The sequence below is a fragment of the Muntiacus reevesi genome, chromosome 16, assembly GCF_963930625.1.
Source record: "Muntiacus reevesi chromosome 16, mMunRee1.1, whole genome shotgun sequence".
Lineage (NCBI taxonomy): Eukaryota > Metazoa > Chordata > Mammalia > Artiodactyla > Cervidae > Muntiacus > Muntiacus reevesi.
The window spans coordinates 33790953-33811092 of record NC_089264.1 but is presented as its reverse complement, the minus strand read 5'-3'; positions in this window follow the sequence as shown (position 1 = coordinate 33811092).

The following is a 20140-nucleotide window of genomic DNA, read 5'->3' as shown; positions in this document are numbered from 1 at the left end:
GGATAGCCTCTTCAACTGGTGCTGGAAAAACTGAATATACACAGGCAAAAGAATGAAATTGGATTCCTATCCCCATACCACTCATAAAAATCAGCTCAAAATGGACTAAATTTTTAAATATAAGACCTGAAATATAAAACAACTAGAAGGAAACATAGAGAAAAATCTTCATGACATTGGTCTTGTCAATAATTTCTTGGATATGACACCAAAGCACAGGCCATAAAAGCAAAAGTAGATGAGTGAGATTACATCAGACTAAGAAGCTTCTGCAAAACAAAGAAAACAACAAACAAAATGAAAAAGCAACCTACTGAACAGGAGAAAATATCTGCAAACTACATATCTGCTAAGTGGTTAATATCCATAACATATAAGAAACCCCTACAACTCAATAATAAAAAGCAAATAACCCAATTAAAAAATGAGGAAAGGATCCTAATAGATATGCTTCCACAGAAGACATACAACTGACCAACAGGTCAATGAAAAAGGTGCTCAGTGTCACTAGTCAGCACGAAATGTAAGTCAAAACCACAATGAGATATCAGCTCACACCTGTTAGGATGGTCATCATCAAAAACAAACAAAAATTTACAAGTGTTGATGATAATGTGGAGAAATTGGAACCCTTGTGCAGTATTTGTGAGAATGTGAAATGGTGCAGCCACTATTGAAAACAGTAAGCAATTTCTTCAAAATTAAAAATGGAACTATTATATAGTCCAGCAATTCACCTTCTTGGTATTTATCCAAAGAACTGAAATCAGAATCTTGAAAAGACGTTTACACTCCCATGTTTCTTGTAGAATTTTTCACAATAGCCAAGACAGGGAAGCAAACTAGATGCGAATAAAAAATGAATGGATAACGAAAACATAAATACACACAGTGAAATATTACATATTCAGCCTTAAAGAAGGAGGAAATCCTGTTACATGTGACAGCATGGATAAAACTTGAAGATAGAAGATAAGCAAAGTGAAATAAGTCTGTCACAAAAGGACAAATACTACATGATTCTACGTATATGAGGTACCCTAAGTAATCATATGTCTAGAAACAGAAAGTAAATGGTGGTTTCCAGGGACTGGAGTTTGGAGGAAGTGTGGAGTTGTTGTTCAATGTGTATGAAATTTCAGTTACATATAATGAAAAAGTCCTAAAGATTTGCTGTACAAGGTTGAGTTAGAGTTAACAGTAATGTACTGCCTACTTAACATTTTTAGAGGGTATATTTCATGTTGTATGTTTTTTTCTAACCGTAATAAAAAACCCAGTAGAATGAATAATTAAATTGAGACTGCATTTAGATAACAGAATATTACACATTATAGTAATCAAAATGAATGAATTATTGCTACATGGCAAACTATACTAATGCTATCAAGATGGGTGAATCACACAATCAGCATGTTCAGTGAATGAAACCAGACACAAAATTACACATTGTATCACACTATTTATATAGAATTAAAATCAAGGAAAACCAATCAATGTTGATTGAAGTCAGAATTGTGGTTACTTTGCAGGAGGTAGGAGTGATGGGTATGGGAGGGGCCAGGAAGGAGGTTTTTGGAGTGCTGATGAGGGTCTGTTTCTCACTTTTGATCTGGGTGGATGTGCAGGTGTGTTTCACTATGAGAAAACTAATGGAGTTGTGTATTTAAGATTTGCACACTTTAAGTAGGTTATGCCTTAATATAAATTTTCTTTAGTAATAATAATATTTATTGAACATATTAGTTGCCAGACACTTTGCATGTATTAACTCATTAACCCTCCCAACTGTCTTCTGAAGTAGGTATTATATTGTCTTTAGTTTATAAATGAGGAAACTGAGACACTGTGCCTTTTGCTAACTTGCCCAGTGTCACACTGCTGCTGCTGCTGCTAGGTCACTTCAGTCGTGTCCGACCCTGTGCGACCCCATAGACGGCAGCCCACCAGGCTCCCCTGTCCCTGGGATTCTCCAGGCAAGAACACTGGAGTGGGCTGCCGTTTCCTTCTCCACCAGTGTCACACAGCTGACAGCTTAAGTGGTAACCAGCATTCCACTGCAGGCAGCTTGGCTTCCCCGTTCCCTTCCTGACAACTGTGCACTGCCAGTCTAATACATCAGAAGAGGAACCGAAGGCTGTGCTTTCAGCGCTTAAAACTTTCTGGGCTCATAGACAGTTTCGGGGGACAGCTGGTGCTTGAGCAGCCTTAAAGGAAGGGTAGTATTGACCAGACATGAACGGAAAGAAGGTATCCCAGGTCAGACAAATAACATGTGCAAAACTGAGAGATGTTGAACTCAGTAGTTTGGTGTGGCTCGAAAATAGTGTGAGTGCAGACATAGAAGACAAATTTATGTCTACCATAGGGGATAGTTGTGGGTCGAGGAAGGGATAAATTAGGAGTTTGGGATTAACAGATAAACGCTACTATATATAAAATAAAAAAGACCTATTATATAGCAGCGGGAACATAATTCAATAGATTATAATAACCTGTAATGGAAAATAATCTGTCATTTATATATGAATTGCTTTGCTCCAACCTGAAACTAACACAGCATTGTACATCAACCACACTTTAATAAAAAAAAAGTAATGTGAGGGAAGGATCCTTGAGAACCTGTGTATAGACAAATAGATTTGATTTTATTCTTGATGAGGATGAAACTACTTTAAGCAAGATTAACTATATTAACTATAAGATTAAATTTACATTTCAGAAATAACATCCTGTCGTAGTCTGGAGGATGGATGGGAGGGGAGAAATCCGAGTCATCATGACCAGTTAGGAGGTGAGACACTAGTAGTGGTGCTGGGACAAGGTTGATAATGGACATCTCAAACTGTCCGTTCTCAATATTGTCACTAAATACCTATTTGGAAGGAAAAATGTTTCTCCTCAGAACTATGAAGAAAAATTTCTTCCTATAAAATCACATGGTAACTATTTGAGTACCTTATCTGTGTTAGACGGACACATTGAACAACAAAATCTGTTTGAGGCATTGTCTGAACACTTTTAGAGGTAAGCCACCCTCAGGCTTGTCTGCAGGGGTTGCAAGCCAACATTTCCACAGTTTTGGTCAATAAAATGCTGTAACAGGCTTAAGTTCATATTTTTTAAAAGAGAAATCAACTAGGTTCATATTTTAAAAAGAGAAAGCAGCTTTCAGATGATGACACCCAAATAACTGTGCATATAACCCTATTAAGATTGTGTATGACTTTTGTAATCATAGTAGTACAAATCTAAGTCATTTTAATAGTTATGGATAATCCAGCTCTATCCCATTTATCCTTTGTCTTTTTAGTCAGAACAAAGAGCTTGGATGGTTCTTGACCATAAAGGACTGTATTTATACCTAGAAGGGTGGAACATCTAGGTTAGAAAGATTGTGTAGAAATGGGTCTAAGAATCTGTCTGAGCATCACCATTGGATCATTGACCTGAATTTATTCCTCAGGTATAGGATTTCCAGACTCCCAGCACTTAGCCTTTGAGCTCCCTTCTCTCCAGTGGAGCTGTCAAGTTCAGAGCTCCAGGAGGGGAGGGAGGAACGTGGACAGTGCCTTCTTCCCAGGGGGCCGGGACTGCCTCCTGACCTCTGCTCAGGTCCCCCATCAATACAATGGGATGGTACCATCACATTCCACTTCTCAGGCCCTTGCATTCTTGGCTGTGGGCAACAGCCTTTCTCTGTTAGCATTCGCTCCATTTGAAATTTGATGTGGGCAGCTTGGACCCTTGACCTGAATGACTGTTGCCTAGCCTGCCGTGTAGGTATAAACAATATGGCACAGTGTGGCCCGGCTGTCTGCCTGTGGTATCAAGAGCTTGTCGTCACACAGGAAACTTGCCAACCCCTCTCGAAGTCATATGCTCAGGTAACATCCTTTCAGACCACATCTCCTGAAAGTGTGTGGAATTCTGCAGTGAACTCTGTGCGGAGCTCTCTCTATTTTCTTGGGGGCTGAAAGCCAGGTTTGAATTTCTGCCATCATTAGTTGCATAATGAAAGGGGTACAATTTTAAAGGAAAGCAATCCTTGATTGCATGTGCAAAATGGTGTTTTTGTTTGTCTCCCTTCAATTATAAAAAGACCAGAAAAGTCATCTTGAGAATTGCTGAGAAGGGAGAAGGGAGAATCCAGACGCTCATTTTGCACAGGTTATTTTGTGTGTTGCTGAAAGAGAGATGCAAAAGCCAGACTCAAAGACCTGTAACCATGAGAGACCAGGCTTGCAGTGTTTCAAGGAGAAATAGGAGCTTAGAAGCAGTGACAACAGAAACAACAACTGTGTAGAGAAGTAGGGCAAGGATTGACATAAGGAATGTGATGGATGGGTAGGTTAGAAAACTGAGTCACGGGATAAACATGTTGGATGTTGCTTTAGTGTGGTGTGTACATAAACCTGCAAGTCAAGTCAAACCCATCCACTACCAAACCTATATCCATACTCTTTACACACTGCCTGTCTCTGTTTTGATCCCTCTTTAAAGGGAGATCTGAAAACATCCATGATATCCAATTCTAGCGAAGGGTCCAGCTTTACTAGACTTTCATCAAATTCCTGCTATTTTCCTCTAATGGTGAGCTGGATTGGTAAACCTAAAAAATTCTTAACTCTTTTCAAGTTGGGATGATTTCTAAATCAAAGTGATCTGTAGGCCATCACTTACATCTGAATCATTTGGGGTCATTGTTAAAATGCAAACTTTTAGTTCCTCCCAAATCAGTATCTCTCAGAGGGAGGAGATTCTAGGAGTCTGTATTTTAAACAAGCACTCTTGATAATCTTTAAGAATTCTAAACTAGTAAAGAATGCTGCCAAGTGTCCTTTTTCAGCTCTTTTCTCCTGAAGATGCCTTGGGCTCATCTCTTTATATCTCTAAAGCTAAAAAGCACCAACAGGGAGAGGAAAACAATAAATATGATCTTAAAAATGTCAGGCTGCATTATTTTCCTGCTTTAAAATGTTAGGTAGCTTCCCAATGAACTGGGAACATAGTATTTCCATGGCCGTCTGCCCTTCCTTTCTGATCTCAGTCTCTCTTGCTTCATTCCAGGCTTGCTAACCTTTGGTTATAAGACGTTTATAAAGTGTAAGATCGGATCATTAAAACTGCCATAAATATTTCTATCTGGGAGCCTCTGGATTCCTGCTCCCAGCAAGGAAAACATTTCTCTTACCTTCCCTCTTCTGACTCCATCTCATTCAGATCTCAGCTCCGGCTTTACTTTAGCTGCTCTCAAGAAGTTCTCCCTGGTTTCCCTTTTTATTATACACATGCTCCTCACTTGTTATCTCTAGCTCATCAGCCTATTTCACTTAGAACTTATTTGCTGGTATTTATTACCATCTGAAATCAATCATTCAATCAATTACTCTTTCTAGTCTTCTTTGGTTTTACTGATCAGTCTCTGCAGTTGAAGAAGAATCATCATCTGTGTTAATCATGGCTATATTTTCAGTGCCTAAAACTGTGGTTGGCACAAGGTGAATATTCAATAATTATTTTGTAGATGTTGAGTTAAACACACCCAAAGTGCAAGATATAAGGGATTTTAAAGCTCTTCAAATACACAATGATTCCAATTCTTTAATTTTATGATAACTTTTTTTTTTCTTACCTGAGAATTATGTTCAGCTTGATGATTCAGTTCAGTTCAGTTACTCAGTTGTGTCTGGCTCTTTGCGACCCCATGGACTGCAGCACGCCAGGCCTCCCTGTCCATCACCAACTCCCACAGTTTACCCAAACTCATGTCCATTGAGTCGGTGATGCCATCCAACCATCTCATCCTCTGACATCCCCTTCTCCTCCCACCTTCAGTCTTTCCCAGCATCAGGGTCTTTTCAAATGAGTCAGCTCTTCACATTAGGTGGCCAAAGTATTGGAGTTTCAGCTTCAACATCAGTCCTTTCAATAGACACCCAGGACTGATCTCCCTTAGGATGGACTGGTTGGATCTCCTTGCTGTCCAAGGGACTCTCAAGAGTCTTCTCCAACACCACAGTTCAAAAACATCAATTTTTTGGCTCTCAGCTTTCTTTATAGTCCAGCTCTCACATCCATACATGACCACTGGAAAAACCATAGCCTTGACTAGACAGAACTTTGTTGACAAAGTAATGTCTCTGCTTTTTAATATGCTACCTAGGTTTGTCACAACTTTTCTTCCAAGGAGCAAGTGTCTTTTAATTTCATGGCTGCAATCACCATCTGCAGTGATTTTGGAACCCCAAAAAATAAAGTCTTGACACTGTTCCCACTGTTTTCCCATCCATCTGCTGTGAAGTGATGGGACCGGATGCCATGATCTTAGTTTTCTGAATGTTGAGCTTTAAGCCAACTTTTTCACTCTCCTCTTTCACTTACATCAAGAGGCTCTTTAGTTCTTCTTTGCTTTCTGCCATAAGGTTGGTGTCTTCTGCATATCTGAGGTTATTGATACTTCTCCCGGCAATCTTGATCCCAGCTTGTGCTTCATCCATCCTGGCATTTCTCATGATGTACTCTGCATATAAGTTAAATAAGCAGGGTGACAATACACATCCTTGATGTACTCCTTTTCCTATTTGGAACCAGTCTGTTGTTCCATGTCCAGTTCTAACTATTGCTTCCTGACCTGCATACAGGTTTCTCAAGAGGCAGGTCAGGTGGTCTGGTATTCCCATCTCTTTCAGAGTTTTCCACAGTTTATTGTGATCCACACAGTCAAAGTCTTGGGCATAGTCAATAAAGCAGAAATAGATGTTTTTCTGGAACTCTCTTGCTTTTTTGGTGATCCAGCAGATGTTGGCAATTTGGTCTCTGGTTCCCCTGCCTTTTCTAAACCCAGCTTGAGTGTCTGGAAGTTCATAGTTCACGTATTGCTGAAGCCCAGCTTGAAGAATTTTGAGCATTACTTTACTAGGATGTGAGATGAATGCAATTATGTGGTAGTTTGAGCATTCTTTGGCATTGCCTCTCTTTGGGATTGGAATGAAAATGGACCTTCTCCAGTCCTGTGGCCACTGCTGAGTTTTCCAAATTAGTTGGCATATTGAGTGCAACACTTTCACAATATCATCTTTTAGGATTTGAAATAGCTCAACTGGAATTCCATAGCCTCCATTGGCTTTGTTTGTAGTGATGCTTCCTAAGGCCCACTTGACTTCACATTCCAGGGTGTCTGGCTCTAGGTGAGTGATCACACCATCGTGATTATCTGGGTCATGAAGATCTTTTTTGTACAGTTCTGTGTATTGTTGACACCTCTTCTTAATATTTTCTGCTTCTGTTAGGTTCACACCATTTCTGTCCTTTATTGAGTCCATCTTTGCATGAAATGTTTCCTTGGTATCTCTGACTTTCTTGAAGAGATCTCTAGTCTTCCCATTCTATTGTTTTCTCTATTTCTTTGCACTGATCACTGAGGAAGGCTTTCTTATCTGTCCCTGCTATTCTTTGACACTCTGCATTCAGATGGGTATTTCTTTCGTTTTCTCCTTTGCTTTTTGCTTCTCTTCTTTTCACAGCTATTTGTAAGGCCTCCTCAGACAGCCATTTTGCTTTTTTGCATTTCTTTTTCTTGGGGATGTTCTTGATCCCTTGTACGATGTCATGAACCTCCAGCCATAGTTCATCAGGCATTCTGTCTATCAGATCTAGTCCCTTAAATCTACTTCTCACTTCCACTGTATAATCTTAAGGGATTTGATTTACATCATACCTGAATGGTCTAGTGGTTTTCCCTACTTTCTTCAATTTAAGTCTGAATTTGGCAATAAGGAGTTCATGATCTGAGCCACAGTCACCTCCTGGTCTTGTTTTTGCTGACTGTATAGAGCTTCTCCATCTTTGGCTACAAAGAATATAATCAATCTGATTTCGGTGTTGGCCATCTGGTGATGTCCATGTGTAGAGTCTTCTTTTGTGTTGTTGGAAGAGAGTGTTTGCTATGACCAGTGCATTTTCTTGGCAAAACTCTATTAGCCTTTGCTCTGCTTCATTCTGTACTCCAAGGTCCAATTGGCCTGTTACTCCAGGTGTTTCTTAACTTCCTACCCTTGCATTCCAGTCCCTATAATGAAAAGGACATCTTTTAGGGTGTTAGTTCTAAAAGGTCTTGTAGGTCTTCATAGAACCAATCAAGTTCAGCTTCTTCTGCATTACTGCTCAGGGCATAGACTTGAATTACTGTGATAGTGAATGTTTTGCCTTGAAAATGAACAGAGTTCATTCTGTTATTTTTGAGATTGCATCCAAGTACTGCATTTTGGACTCTTTTATTAACTATGAAGGCTACTCCATTTCTTCTAAGGGATTCTTGCCCACAGTAGTAGATATAATGGTCATCAGAGTTAAATTTACCCATTTCAGTCCATTTAGTTCACTGATTCCTAAAATGTCGATGTTCACTCTTTCCATCTCCTGTTTAACCATACCTGTCCCTAATTATGTGTTAGGGTAGCGGAAGAACAGAGATCTGGATAATACAGTTTGTGATTTTTCTGCAAATGGAATCTTACTCTAATATGAGAGCTAAATGGCAAATCACTTCAGTCTTATTCTGTTAACATAAAAATATTGACCTGTAAGTGGTTGATTAAATCATCCAGCAAGCATTTATTGCTAACCAATTCAGGCCTATCTTAGGCATGTGGAGTATATCATTAGTAAGCAAAACAATGGTTCTGCCCTTATACAGCTTACTCATCTTCCTGCCTGCCAAAAAGGCATTTGGTCCAATCAGGAGGATCTTCAAGTTGTGGAGAGCTGATCCTCCATCCCGAATCATCTTCTTTATTTGTAAAATAGTGTAATAGTGATGTGTTTAGAAACCTCAGCTCTTCTGAAATATGCAAATAAGTTGTTCTGAAACACTTATTTTTAAGCATGTCTAAAATATCATACATTATAAATTGAATATATAGCAATGCTATTTCCAACAAGAAATCCTCCATATAATAGTAAAGCTAAGAAAGTAGGTATATTCAGAAGGAAGAATAGATAACAGGAATTATTGTTGAAAACTACAAACCACATTTTCTCTAGAAAGAGACACCATTCATTGACTAGATCATTACTCTACTTCCTTTGAAAATATCATCCTGCTCCACATTAATGTGAGAAAAAATATTGCTAGAGCAAAACCCATAATTTACCTTGCATTTCATAGACAGATATTTGTGTATATGAAATAATCCTTTCAAAATTTATCTTAATTTTAAAACTTTGTAAATCTGAGGAATTAGTAAAAGAAAAAAAAAACCTTGCAATCATTCAAGATTAAAACTTTATTAAGGGATTTTATCAATATATCCAAGTACAGATAAAACCAACTCACTTAAAGTAAATGAAGGCAGATGTCCTTTATATTTCAATACATGATAAAGTCATCTTTATTTCTCTATTTAGCAGAGAGGACCACTCTCCTTCTTGCCATCCTGGGTGTTCTCAGGAAAGTCATAAACATTCACTCTTTATTCTGATACAAAGAGTAGCACGCAAATATGAATAGTCCTAACGTGTAGAAAAATAGGAAATTATCAACGCTTCTTTTTCTAGGCAGAGATAACTGGATGGTTTGCAGTTGTGCTCTTTTTATAAACCATCCGAAAGCTGGGGAGAGAGGCGTGGACAGGACTGACATGATTCTTTTGAACAGTATAAAGTGAAAGAAAGTGTAAAGTGAAAAAAAGTGTTAGTCACTCAGTCGTGTCCAACTCTTTGTGACCCCATGGACTGTAGCCTGCCAAGCTTCTCTGTCCCTGGACTTCTCCAGGCAAGGCATACTGGAGTGGGTTACCATAAGGCTGATTTCTGTTGTGTGGGGGGCCTGTGCAGATTGTGGTACATTTACGAAATTGCTTTCTTCCTAAATTTGGCCGGAAACTACTCTAAGAATGAATGCATCTCTGTGGTAGAGTTTTATGTATGATTTAACTGATGCTCCTCAGAAGACTAGGAAAACCTGCATTCCCCTCTTTTCACTCTAGTGCACTAAGGACCTTGGACTGTCTAGAATCTCCTCTTTCCAGACCAGAGGTTAATTAGCCTGCACTAAATAATCTTGGTGCTGGGACATTCATCATTGGGAGATATCTCTATTCCAAGAGATGTTTAATGATATGGCCTTCTTTAAAGCTAAACCAACCTTGGGGCAGGGAGTGAGCTTCCCCACAGTGGTTTGGAGATGTACATCTTATCTGACGTTCTCTCCAATGCACTGCATTTGACCACCGGGAAGCAAGACTAGGGAGTCCAAAGATCAAATGTAAAAGGTCAACTTTTTTTGATGCCTATTTCTTTGACTAATAAAACAGTTAAACTCATATAGTTAAAATTGTTTTTCTTTTCAGTATTCAAAATCAATGTATATTTCTAATCCTTTGGTAAATTCTGGTAACACCATTACATTCTGATGATGAGGAGGAGGATAAAGGGATGAGTCAGTAACAGACAATGAGGCACATCTCATATTTACCTTTCCTCTGATGTGGAGGCGGAAAATCCTGTGATAGCTCAGGACCCAGGGTAGACCCATCAGAGCATGATCTGCGGGCCCAAATTGCTGAAAGTGGTACTTGTGACCAGAGTTTGGTAGGTGATGAGCAGTTAGGTGGCAGAAAGATGGTTCAGGAACAAGTATTAGACAAATCTCTTCTTTTTCCTATTAAAGTATAAGACAGTAACAGTGGGAGAGAGAGGAGACTGATACTCAGATCACAGTTCAATGGAGGGAAAGAAAATACCCTCAAAATAATACCTCTTAAATTTAAATAAATAATTTTTAAACTTTTTAAACTTTTCTAAAATTAGTGGTTTTCTCAATTTGACATCTTATCATCATTTATCATACTTTCAGTTAAGACTAGCATTCAATCATATTAAGAGTGTTGAGCTAGAAAAAGGATCAATATTGATGCTCTGTAACAAAAGAGATAAGTAAGGTAGTACTTACTGTCACTCTGAATGAAGTAGAGTAGTCAATAAAAGAACACCAAAATAACAGTTGACAAAATGTCTTGACTCAATAACATGTAGTCAACTCAATGGAATAATTATTACTGGTACAGTGAGTAAATTAATAATATCGTACATGGCCAGTTCATTCTGAATTTTGTTAGAATGTATTAAGCTTGAGGATTTAGGTGGTTTGATGATACACTGATTTAATCTTATACAGACCCCCACTCCTCCAAAGGCATCAGGCGCAATACAGAAGAGATGAAAAGAAGTAATGTGATTTAGGGTCTGGGAACTAGAGAGGGTGGTGGTTATAAAATCAAGTCCTAGAGTCAGACTGCCTGAGTTGGAATCCCTTCTGCCCAAGATCAAGGTGTTGGCGATGTTGATTTCTTCTAAGGCCTCTCTCCTTGGCTTGTGGATCCCTACCTTCTCACTGGGATCTCACATGATCTTTCCTCTGTGCACAGCATCCCTGGGACCTCTTCCTCATTCACAAGGACACCAGTGTTACTGGCTGAGGGTCCGACTCTTATAGCCTCATTTTAATTTAATCACCTCTTTAAAGATCTTATCTCCAAATATAGTTACATTCTGAAGTGCTGAGGGTTGGGACTTCAAAATATGAGTTTCAAGGGACATGATTCAGTTCACAATAGCAAGTATTTGCTTATTACAAATAGTCAAGGCATGAAACTTGTACTTTAAATATTTTATAATTTTTAGTGATAAAGTAATTCAAAGTCATACATTCACATTGTAAAAAATAGAACAACACACATACAGTAAAATGTTAAGTTCTTTTTACTATTTGACCTTCCATCCCTCTCAATCTGGGCATCTCTGGTGGCAATAATTTGGTATGTTCCCCTAGAGAAGTTTTATAGATAAATGCTTATGTGTAATATATTGTGAAATATATGTGTGTCCTTGTCATGATTTTCCCATATAATTGTATTGCATATCTAATATAATTAAATTCTGTTGTTCTTTTTTATTAAGTTATAGAATTAGCCTAAATAAATTATTCTGTTATGTGCTTTTAAAATTTTGCTTCCTTTTTTCTTGATGATATTTGCATTTTGGTACACACATACATAGCTCATTTTTTATTAATTATTATTATACATTATAATTAACCTATATAAATTTTGTTGTTGTTCAGTTGCTGAGTTGTGTCTGACTCTTTGAGATCCCATGAACTGCAGCACTCTAGGGTTCCCTGTCCTTCACTATCTCCCAGAGTTTGCTCTAACTCATGCCCATTGAGTCAGTGAAACCATGCAACAATTTTATCCTCTGTTATCCCCTTCTCTCCTTGCCCTCAGTCTTTTCCAGCATCAGGGTCTTTCCCAATGAGTCGGCTCTTCGCCTCAGGTGTCCCCAAAGGGACTCTCAACAGCCTTCTCCAACACCACAGTTTGAAAGCATCAATTCTTCTGTGCTCAACTTTCTTTATGGTCCAGCTCTCACATCCAACTACTGGAGAAAATAATAGCTTGACTATAATGGACCTTTGTCAGCAAAGTAATGTCTCTACTTTTCAATATGCTGTATAGATTTCTCATAGCTTTACTTCCAAGGAGCAAGTGTCTTTTAATTTCATGGCTGTAGTCACCATCTGCAGTGATTTTGGAGCCCAAGAAAATAAAGTCTCTCACTGTTTCCATTTTTTCCCCCATCTATTTGCCATGAAGTGATGGCACTGAATGCCATGATCTCAGTTTTTTGAATGCTGAGTTTTAAGTCAGCTTTTTCACTCTTCTCTTTCACTTTCATCAAGAGGCTCTTTAGCTCCTCTTCACTTTTTTAATGAGTTGCCTCTTAATATGCTGTACATTTTTCTTATTATGTCATCTTTTTCTTTCAGAGTTGAAGCTCTTTTTATTCTGGAAGTTAATCCCTTTGAAAGATACTCATTGCAAATATTTTCTCCCAGCACATATTTACATTTTATGTGTGCTTGTGGTATTGTTTGATTTCATGAATTTTGAGTATTATATCTTATTTAAGGAGGCCTACTCAGCCCAGTATTTGAAATTAGCTCCTATATTTTATTCTAGTATTTTAAACAGAGGAATTAGGTGCTCATGAAAACTTCAATTTTAGGTTTTGGCTTTACTTATTAGCCTTTTGACAATGGGAGAGGCACTAAAGTTCTTCAGATTATTAATAATTTCATAATATCTTGTATTAACCCTTATCTAGACTTAATTGCAAGTTTTACCAATTTATTTGTTCACTGTTTTAAAAATAATCAGTATTTGTTGAATTAATTGTAAAATGTTTGACTATTGTGAAATTTCCTAACATATAGAAAAATTATGGAGAAAAAAACTTGATTAATTGTTTTGTTTTAATACCAGTTTTATCAAATCTTCCCAATACCTCCTTCACTGCTGCCGTGAAATGATATGCATTATTCCCATGAATTTTAAACATTTTAAATATACACATTCGTGTAACTCTATGGCTGATTCATATCAATGTATGACAAAACCCACTGAAAAATAAAAAATTTAAAAAAAAAAAATAAAATAAAATTTAAAAAAGAACATAAAAAAATATACACATTCATATAACAAAAATTCTTTGCTATTTAAATAACTCTGTGATGTGTTTTTGAGAATATGTTTTGGCTTTTCTAAAATAAATGTTTATTATTTTTTCTTTATTTTTAATTGAAGGATAATTACAATAGTCTGTTGGTTTCTACCATATATCAACATGGATCAGCTATGGGTATACATATGTTGCCTCCCTCTTAAGCCTCCCTCACACCTCCCACCGCATCCCACCCTCTAGGCTGTCACAGAGTCCTGGTTTGAGTTCCCTGGGTCAAACAGTGAATTCCCCCTGTCTATCTATCTTACACACACACACACACACACATGTTAGTGTATATGTTTCCATGCTACTCTCTCTATTTGTCCCACCCTGTCCTTCCTACCCCTACCCCCATATCGATAAGTATTTCTCTATAATTTTAGATATAGAATAGCTGGGTCTTAGCCTATGCACACCTTCAGCTTAAATTGTTATTAGTAAATATCAACAGATATGACCAGATTTTTTTCCAGAGTGGTGTAACCAATTCCACTCAAACCATGAGTGTATGGATTCCCCCATTTTTTGTACCCTCATTAACAAATATTTTCTAAATTGAATTTCACAAGTTTAAAGTTTTGATGTTCACGTTGTCTTTAATTCCCATGGGAATGCTTTTATCTTTGCAGAAGTGAGCTAGGAACTCTGGTCATCTGGCTAATGAACGGTCCCAGCATGGTTTCTGAATCCATTCCTCCTTCACTGATTGTTAGCACTTTAGTTACATGCAGTTTTCCTAAAGGCATCACGGTCTCTGGACTCTATTACGCTCTGTAGCACTGTTGGTCTTTCCTTGTCTTGTACCACACTGTCTTAATTACTCCGGCTTACTGTGTCTTGATATCTGTGAAGGCAAGCCCTCCTATTTTGTCTACCAAACTGTCTTGATCCCTTATTCTTCCATACAAATACTAATTTCCTATTGCCTCTCTTTTTCTGGGCTTTCTGTACTTCTGCACAGAAAGACCGGGTTGACAGATGTTGGAATTCATAGATCTATACTCCGTGTCTCATCTCCTACATGTTCCCTCATACTTTTGGTCATTTAGCTTTTATTTCTGTTTTTGCATGGCCTTCTGCGGCAGTCTCTATGATTGATTTTTCAGCTGCATTTCATTTTCTGTTCATCTCACTTATCGATTGTTTTACTAATTTCTTTCCCTTAGCAGCCTCATTATTAATGAGTGAGTTACCCTTTGAATCTTTCAGAGGTTCCTAGCTGTGCTTGTTTTCAATTGCTCCTTGATTGCTCAGGACATTTATTCTTTTGTTTGCAGATTTTATTAGTTTTCCTTCATGTCACTGTTCCTCAAATGGTTACTGAATATTTGTTGTCTAGTATACCTCTAGTTGATACTGGAGATTGCTCTTGGCAGCAGGAGAATATTTCTGGGTTCAGATAAAAGTTTATGAAGTCTTGGTAGTGAATATAGTTTTGGATGATGACCTCACTTCATCTGTGTGTGCATCTATGTGAATGTGTGCATGTAACAAGAACATGGGCAGGCTGGCTTTCTTTTAGAAAATGCTTATTATGAATCTTCCATGTGCAAGGAGGCACTTTGTGTCCTTCATGACTGCCCTAGGTCACCTGGAGCACCTGCTTCTTTGTCCCCAGGCTTCTGTTTTTAAAGGACTCTACTTGTGAAAGGCAGTGGCTCAGAGTAAGCTTCTGGAAGCAGGGGACTGGTACAGCCAACGAGGAGAGTCATAGCTCACTCTTTCCCTAGGCTCTGCTACCTCTGAACTTAGTATTACTCCATGATTCAGCTCTTGCATTCCTCCCAGCCCTTGATTCTCATCAGAAAATCCTTTCTGTTCTGCTGTGCTGATGATACACTTTCTGTCTTGACAGGATTGCTGAAGATTTGCTTTTATGTCATTTCAATGTGATTTTTTTTTTTTGAAGTAAGAAAGATAAAGCCAGACATCTTGAACCAGATGTTGAGTCAGCAATTCAGAACTGAGTGATGCATCATTTACATTGTGTTGTGTGCTCTGATTAAGAAGCAAATGAAGTAATAAGTTCACTGCACAGGAAAACCATGTCACATATTTAATTGTATTTTCCATGGGACTTAGAACAGCAGGTATTTTTGTTATTGAATGATTACAGCCACTTTTTCTCAAAATCATTCAAAATTTCAAAAAGATTTATTCCTATAAAGTATTCAGCTAAATGTTGCAAAATTTTCCTCTTATTCTTTTAAAGTACTACTTTATTTTGCCTGAAATTCTCCAGATATCATCTCTTTATTCCCCAAACTAAGCTCAGAAAATATTTTGAGCTTTTGAATTTCAGTGCAGTATTTTGCCTTCCTTTACTTTCCAGCTTCTAACTCTCATGTGTTAGGCCAATTGTTACCGACTGAATGTTTGTTTCCATCCAAATTCATGTGATGAAGAAACCCTAATCCCCCAATGTGGTGACATTAGGAGGCAGAGTCTTTGGGGGATAATTAGGTTTAGAGGAGGTCAGGGTGTAGAGGCCCTATAATGGGATTAGTGTCTTTATAAGAAGAGAGAAAGATACCAGCACTTCCTGTCTCCACTGTGTGAGGATGAAGCAAGACAGCTGTCTACCAGCCAAGGGGAAAGCCCTCAGAATGAAACCAGTCTTGCCAGCACCTAATCTTGCACTTCCCAGCATCCAGAACTATAAAAAATGCATTTCTATTGTTTAAACCGATCAATCAATGGTATTTTGTATGGCAGCATCTTGCAGACTAAGACATCAATAAAGACTGGAATTTCCTGCAATAAGATGTCCATAGTGGCGTCTCAATAATAAGGCTTCAAATGGAGACTTAGAAGTAATTGGTTGCATCAACCTATATTCAGCCCTTATCTCTTATTTCACTTGTAGTTTTGTGCTCCCAAAGAACAAAATACCTGCCTTTATTCTAAAATCTATTTCTCTTGTGTTTATACATGTGAGTACCTCAAGAGTGTTTTTTTTAATCCCTTTTTTCTTTATCCTTTTTTTCATCCTTAATAATGTAAATAGAATAATTTCTGAGAAATAATAGTTACTTCTAAATGAATGAATCATATTTTTAAAAGCATATTTCTTTGTTATATAAAATACAAATAACTCAAAGGGGAAGGCTTTTTTAGAAAATTGTTTTGAATCCAAGCAAAAATTTAAAATGCTCAAGAGCTTAGCATTCATTATAGGAAGAAGCTCTATTACTGACAACTACAGGTCTTGCTTCTGAGCTGATGGTTAGCTAATTGACCAAATCGCATTATTGAATTGTGTTTTCAGGCCAAAGTTCTGCCTCAGAGAATATGTTGACATATTCTAAATATTTTAGATTTTGATATGTACACCAAGCTTTGAGAAAATATGTAGGTTCTTTCATTGCATTTTGAATCAAAATAATAACAAGCAATTAAAATTCCTGGCTGTGAGGGATGGAGAACTGAAAGAGCCCCTTTATTATGTTTTCTTCCTCAGTATGAATCATGATAATTGCTTTTGAAATAAACATAAATATGACTCAGCAATCTTATCAGTTACTGTTTCAGCCCCAAAGGTTTACCCTGTGGCCCAGTGAGGATCCCAAGTAGCTAAGGAACTCATTCAGGAATCGACAGCCACAGAAGCAGCTTCTGTGTCCTGGTGACATGGGCCTTGCTGTGGTTATTACTAGAAAGCTGTAATAACTGCTGCAGGCCCCCTGTGAGGTTGGTTAATGAGAGTACTTCACTTCTGCTCAGCATTGTTTGCATATGATAAATCATTTTGACTGAATTACTAAAGTTTAATTTTGTTTGAAATGTACTCATCAAATAACAGATGCTGTGTCTTGGCTGAGGTGAGTGTGACATCACAATTGTTTCATAGTGGTTGTAAAAAGCAGCTTTGAGAGGTGTTTCTAAAAGGGAAATGGTTCTCTATTGATATCACTTAAAAAATCAGAAGTAGTAAATAGTCAGGGGGTCTTTTGTTTGCCGTGAAAAGATCTGCAGGATATGATGCTTCATGAATCAGTCAGTTTAATAAGTATACCCTTTGTGGATGACTTTTACATGTTTTATTTCTATCACCTTCCTCTGCCACCTATGTCCCCCTCCCCACTAATAAGGCATCTAACACCTTTGTGCACCACACATTTATATCTAATTGCAAGCACATCATGGTGAAGAGGATTTGAGTACCTTCCCAAGTAAATGAGAATGGAAACATGTGGAGGAAGTCCAACCATGATCTATGTTTATAGCCAGTGTTAATTGTCTAAATTTCCTAGTAACATGACACCTATTTCTGTAATTTTCTCTCCAGCAAGCAATGTATGATCCTATAAGATGCACTTCATCTAAGTAATAAAATGTGGATTTAGACTATGAATATATCTTAAATCTATTATATTCCTACGATGCATTATTTTCTCCATTTTAAGATGCTTAGGACATTCATCATTTTTATTCTGTTATTCTGATTTGTGTTAGATGAAATTTCATAATTTCTCAGAACATCTTGATTTTATTTTCTTGCCAAGTGGCTGATTTACTTTCAGGATCCTCCAGATGTGCTCTCTCAAAACTGGTAAATTAAAATGTCTTGCCAGTCTTCCCTGTGACTTAATCATTTTCACCAACCCTTGAAATTGACAAGTCAGTAAACCACACTCCCTCCTCTCCAAGCAAAGAATGCTTGCACTTTGCACTTTATAGAAGATCTGCAGACCCAAATTCTAATCCCAGCCCCACTTAATACTTGATAAGTCATTAAACTACAGTGTAGCCTTATTTATTAAATGGACTGCTTCCTGACCTCAATGTGTTCTCTCTAAAGTAAACCTGAGGTACTTGTGCTTTGCAAGTAACATGCTGCTGCTGCTAAGTCGCTTCAGTTGTGTCTGACTCTTAGCGACCCCATGGACTGTAGCCCACCAGGCTCCTCATCCATGGGATTTTCCAGGCAAGAGTACTGGAGTGCGTTGCCATTCCCTTGTCCCTGCAAGTAGCATGTTTAGCAATAAAACAGCACGGTGCAAAAGAACTCTATTAAAATTGTATTACTAGAGGCAAATAATCAAAATTTTATAATTGTAAGAGCAGAAAAGCACTAAAAAATGGTATTAACTGATGCTAAACTCTGAAGATTTGAAAACAAGTGTGAAAGTGAAAGTCACTCAGTCGTATCCGATTCTTTGTGACCCCATGGACTATGTAGAATACTGGAGTGGGTAGCCTTTCCCTTCTCCAGGAGATCTTCCCAAACAAATGTGATGAATGTTAAAACAAAACAAAACAAAAAAATCCAAGGTTCTATTTGTACTTTTTAGTAATCTGGGTACACTTGGAGATTTTGTATCCATTTTTAATAGGCACATGTAGTCATAAAATTGGAAGGGACTTTTGAAACTGTTTAATCCAATTACTTTCTCCATCTCATTCTCCTTGGGTTCTTGAATGCTTGAATCATTTCCATATTACCTTGACAAGAGATTATTTAGTATTAACTGAAATATCTCTAATGATATACACTTCAATAACTACATTTACCTGCTTGAAAATTCTCCCAAAGTCTGCTTCCTTATACATTTTACTTGGTGATATCTGTTTTGCTTTCTGAGGAAACAGGAAAAAAAAAAAAAAACAAATGAATCAAACCAAAACAAACCAACTGTATCTCCCATATTTAATAGCCTTTCAGATATTTGAAGAGAATTATCATAGTCCCAAATGTCTTATTTCTCAAAAGACTTTCCTTTTCTTTATGGCATCCCATGGCATTATTCTTTCTTCTGTTAGCCCTCACTGCTATCCATAAGCCATTTGGTATGTATCCTTTCGAAAGTCTCCTGTCAGATGAACTTAGACTCCAGGGATGGTCAGAGTAGTCTGATGTGAGCTGAATTAGTCAATATGCTCCTGGCTTCATTGTATTGTGAACTAATAGGTCTCTATCTGCCAAGACATAGGACAAAATTGTCATCTTTTCTTTTTCCTCTTTCATTCATTTATTCATTCATTTAAGAAATGCTTTTTGAGCATATAGTATTTTCTGACATTTTCTTATGTGTTGGAGATCAATAATGACCAAGATAGAGTTGAAATTTGCCCTTATGGAATTTATAGTTCAAAAGAAGAGAGAGATAGAAAACATTACAATTTGGGACTTGCTAAGTAAAAAGTCAGATGCCAAAACAGATAGTAATGTGGTAAAGGGAGGAATGTAAATTAAATCAGGTTTTCCACTAAGTTCTGTTCTGGCAGATGCCATTTCAGCTCAGTCCTTAAGGATGAGAAGTAGCAAGTCTATAACCATGTGTTTAGAGCTGTCCCCTGTCACTTTGCAACTCCACTGCCCATGATGGTTGTAGTTTTGTCCCTCTAGGGTGGCTGTCCATCCTGGCTGCCCACCTCTTCTGGATTAGCCAGAAGGGCTTTAAGAAGGACAACGAAGATAAATGGTGGAGTGGAACACTGAGCTAGGGCTTCAGTGAGCTATTGAACTAAGTGGAGAAGAAGAAAAATGGACTTTTATTCTATCCTCACATTTTTAGAATGCTTTATTTTGTAATATCTTACAATATGGATGACAGAGGATAGATGGTTGGAT